Here is a 5000-nt window from a genome sequence, read left to right on the forward strand (position 1 = left end):
TGGCCAACGAAAGCAATGCGCGTGCACTTGTGCTTCCTTTTGCCTGGCCAACGAGAGCAATGCGCGTGCACTTGTGCTTCCTTTTTCCTGGCCAACGAAAGCAATGCGCGTGAACATGTGCTGCGTTTGCGAGGCCAAGGAAGGCAATGCGCGTGGACTTGTGCTGCGTTTGGCTGGCCGGGAGAGCAATGCGCGTGCACTAGTGCTTCCTTTTTCCTGGCCAACGAAAGCAATGCGCGTGCACTTGTGCTTCCTTTTTCCTGGCCAACGAAAGCAATGCGCGTGAACATGTGCTGCGTTTGCGAGGCCAAGGAAGGCAATGCGCGTGGACTTGTGCTGCGTTTGGCTGGCCGGGAGAGCAATGCGCGTGCACTAGTGCTTCCTTTTTCCTGGCCAACGAGAGCAATGCGCTTGAACATGTGCTGCGTTTGCGAGGCCAAGGAAGGCAATGCGCGTGGACTTGTGCTGCGTTTGGCTGGCCGGGAAGGCAATGCGCGTGCACTAGTGCTTCCTTTTTCCTGGCCAACGAGAGCAATGCGCTTGAACATGTGCTGCGTTTGCGAGGCCAAGGAAGGCAATGCGCGTGGACTTGTGCTGCGTTTGGCTGGCCGGGAAAGCAATGCGCGTGCACTAGTGCTTCCTTTTTCCTGGCCAACGAAAGCAATGCGCGTGCACTTGTGCTTCCTTTTGCCTGGCCAACGAGAGCAATGCGCGTGCACTTGTGCTTCCTTTTTCCTGGCCAACGAAAGCAATGCGCGTGAACATGTGCTGCGTTTGCGAGGCCAAGGAAGGCAATGCGCGTGGACTTGTGCTGCGTTTGGCTGGCCGGGAAGGCAATGCGCGTGCACTAGTGCTTCCTTTTTCCTGGCCAACGAAAGCAATGCGCGTGCACTTGTGCTTCCTTTTTCCTGGCCAACGAAAGCAATGCGCGTGAACATGTGCTGCGTTTGCGAGGCCAAGGAAGGCAATGCGCGTGGACTTGTGCTGCGTTTGGCTGGCCGGGAGAGCAATGCGCGTGCACTAGTGCTTCCTTTTTCCTGGCCAACGAGAGCAATGCGCTTGAACATGTGCTGCGTTTGCGAGGCCAAGGAAGGCAATGCGCGTGGACTTGTGCTGCGTTTGGCTGGCCGGGAAGGCAATGCGCGTGCACTAGTGCTTCCTTTTTCCTGGCCAACGAGAGCAATGCGCTTGAACATGTGCTGCGTTTGCGAGGCCAAGGAAGGCAATGCGCGTGGACTTGTGCTGCGTTTCGCTGGCCGGGAAGGCAATGCGCGTGCACTAGTGCTTCCTTTTTCCTGGCCAACGAAAGCAATGCGCGTGCACTTGTGCTTCCTTTTTCCTGGCCAACGAGAGCAATGCGCTTGAACATGTGCTGCGTTTGCGAGGCCAAGGAAGGCAATGCGCGTGGACTTGTGCTGCGTTTGGCTGGCCGGGAAAGCAATGCGCGTGCACTAGTGCTTCCTTTTTCCTGGCCAACGAAAGCAATGCGCGTGCACTTGTGCTTCCTTTTGCCTGGCCAACGAGAGCAATGCGCGTGCACTTGTGCTTCCTTTTTCCTGGCCAACGAAAGCAATGCGCGTGAACATGTGCTGCGTTTGCGAGGCCAAGGAAGGCAATGCGCGTGGACTTGTGCTGCGTTTGGCTGGCCGGGAGAGCAATGCGCGTGCACTAGTGCTTCCTTTTTCCTGGCCAACGAAAGCAATGCGCGTGCACTTGTGCTTCCTTTTTCCTGGCCAACGAAAGCAATGCGCGTGAACATGTGCTGCGTTTGCGAGGCCAAGGAAGGCAATGCGCGTGGACTTGTGCTGCGTTTGCGAGGCCAAGGAAGGCAATGCGCGTGGACTTGTGCTGAGTTTGGCTGGCCAAGGAAAGCAATGCGCGTGGACTTGTGCTTCCTTTTTCCTGGCCAACGAAAGCAATGCGCGTGAACATGTGCTGCGTATGCGTGGCCAAGGAGAGCGATGCGCGTGAACATGTACGTTTCGGTGGGGATGCGCGTGAACTCGATGACGGCTCTCTCGACCTGGTCAATAGGCGGCGAACGTCGACTCCGAGTTTTTCTTCTTAAAGCTCTGGCAATAGAGCACGTCTTCCGATTGGTGATAGGCGCGAATGTATTAACGGTATTTCGACTGTCGTCCTTATATATTATCGTCGAACTACTGTCCGGCAGACAAACTTCTCATTTGAACGCGCAAAAATCAGTGGAAACGGCGACCGTACGCCGACAACGTGGCGCTACGGCGAACACCGGCGCACAGCTGGGTTCGCCGCTCCGGACTGAGCTCCGTCGACGCAGCGTCCGGCGCTCGTTTAGCACGAACTGTGGAAATATCAAAGCGTTAGTGACCCTCCATAAAGCGGACTCGATTGCCTATAACAGATGGAAAATAGTTGGTGGTAATGCTCATTATGTGAGAAGTAGGCTAATGCCACGAGCTCGCACCGCTGCTGTGGGTACACTCGCTCGGGAGCAGGCCGATATCTAGTCGGCTGGAACGAGCAAACAGGATTGTTAGAAGGGATGGAGGGGGGACTCCTTGACCACAACAGCAAATGCAATGCGCCTGCACTTAACACTCTTCTGTTCATGAGGGGCAATGCGCGTGAATTCCGTACAACTGGCAAGTCCCTGGCCTGAAACGTCGTGCGCGGCGAGTCACTTGTAAATCCATCAAGTGCCTGGCCTGAAACGTCGTGTGCGGCGAGTCACTTGTAAATCCAGCAAGTCCCTGTCCTGAAACGTCGTGCGCGGCGAGTCACTTGTCAATACAGCAAGTCCCTGGCCTGAAACGTCGTGCGCGGCGAGTCACTTGTGAATACAGCAAGTCCCTGGCCTGAAACGTCGTGCGCGGCGAGTCACTTGTGAATACAGCAAGTCCCTGGCCTGAAACGTCGTGCGCGGCGAGTCACTTGTAAATCCAGCAAGTCCCTGGCCTGAAACGTCGTGCGCGGCGAGTCACTTGTAAATCCAGCAAGTCCCTGGCCTGAAACGTCGTGCGCGGCGAGTCACTTGTAAATCCAGCAAGTCCCTGTCCTGAAACGTCGTGCGCGGCGAGTCACTTGTGAATACAGCAAGTCCCTGGCCTGAAACGTCGTGCGCGGCGAGTCACTTGTCAATACAGCAAGTCCCTGGCCTGAAACGTCGTGCGCGGCGAGTCACTTGTGAATACAGCAAGTCCCAGGCCTGAAACGTCGTGCGCGGCGAGTCACTTGTGAATCCAGCAAGTCCCTGGCCTGAAACGTCGTGCGCGGCGAGTCACTTGTCAATACAGCAAGTCCCTGTCCTGAAACGTCGTGTGCGGCGAGTCACTTGTAAATCCAGCAAGTCCCTGTCCTGAAACGTCGTGCGCGGCGAGTCACTTGTCAATACAGCAAGTCCCTGGCCTGAAACGTCGTGCGCGGCGAGTCACTTGTGAATACAGCAAGTCCCTGGCCTGAAACGTCGTGCGCGGCGAGTCACTTGTGAATACAGCAAGTCCCTGGCCTGAAACGTCGTGCGCGGCGAGTCACTTGTAAATCCAGCAAGTCCCTGGCCTGAAACGTCGTGCGCGGCGAGTCACTTGTAAATCCAGCAAGTCCCTGGCCTGAAACGTCGTGTGCGGCGAGTCACTTGTAAATCCAGCAAGTCCCTGTCCTGAAACGTCGTGCGCGGCGAGTCACTTGTGAATACAGCAAGTCCCTGGCCTGAAACGTCGTGCGCGGCGAGTCACTTGTCAATACAGCAAGTCCCTGGCCTGAAACGTCGTGCGCGGCGAGTCACTTGTGAATACAGCAAGTCCCAGGCCTGAAACGTCGTGCGCGGCGAGTCACTTGTAAATCCAGCAAGTCCCTGTCCTGAAACGTCGTGCGCGGCCAGTCACTTGTCAATACAGCAAGTCCCTGGCCTGAAACGTCGTGCGCGGCGAGTCACTTGTGAATACAGCAAGTCCCAGGCCTGAAACGTCGTGCGCGGCGAGTCACTTGTGAATACAGCAAGTCCCAGGCCTGAAACGTCGTGCGCGGCGAGTCACTTGTGAATACAGCAAGTCCCTGGCCTGAAACGTCGTGCGCGGCGAGTCACTTGTGAATCCAGCAAGTCCCTGGCCTGAAACGTCGTGCGCGGCGAGTCACTTGTAAATCCATCAAGTGCCTGGCCTGAAACGTCGTGCGCGGCGAGTCACTTGTCAATACAGCAAGTCCCTGGCCTGAAACGTCGTGCGCGGCGAGTCACTTGTCAATACAGCAAGTCCCTGGCCTGAAACGTCGTGCGCGGCGAGTCACTTGTCAATACAGCAAGTCCCTGGCCTGAAACGTCGTGCGCGGCGAGTCACTTGTCAATACAGCAAGTCCCTGGCCTGAAACGTCGTGCGCGGCGAGTCACTTGTAAATCCAGCAAGTCCCTGGCCTGAAACGTCGTGCGCGGCGAGTCACTTGTAAATCCAGCAAGTCCCTGGCCTGAAACGTCGTGTGCGGCGAGTCACTTGTAAATCCAGCAAGTCCCTGTCCTGAAACGTCGTGCGCGGCGAGTCACTTGTGAATACAGCAAGTCCCTGGCCTGAAACGTCGTGCGCGGCGAGTCACTTGTCAATACAGCAAGTCCCTGGCCTGAAACGTCGTGCGCGGCGAGTCACTTGTGAATACAGCAAGTCCCAGGCCTGAAACGTCGTGCGCGGCGAGTCACTTGTGAATACAGCAAGTCCCTGGCCTGAAACGTCGTGCGCGGCGAGTCACTTGTGAATACAGCAAGTCCCTGGCCTGAAACGTCGTGCGCGGCGAGTCACTTGTAAATCCAGCAAGTCCCTGTCCTGAAACGTCGTGCGCGGCCAGTCACTTGTCAATACAGCAAGTCCCTGGCCTGAAACGTCGTGCGCGGCGAGTCACTTGTGAATACAGCAAGTCCCAGGCCTGAAACGTCGTGCGCGGCGAGTCACTTGTGAATACAGCAAGTCCCAGGCCTGAAACGTCGTGCGCGGCGAGTCACTTGTGAATACAGCAAGTCCCTGGCATGAAACGTCGTG

Source organism: Phymastichus coffea, unplaced genomic scaffold (genome assembly GCF_024137745.1).
Source record: "Phymastichus coffea isolate CEN01 unplaced genomic scaffold, Cenicafe_Pcof_1.1 PCOF00089, whole genome shotgun sequence".
Taxonomy (NCBI): domain Eukaryota; kingdom Metazoa; phylum Arthropoda; class Insecta; order Hymenoptera; family Eulophidae; genus Phymastichus; species Phymastichus coffea.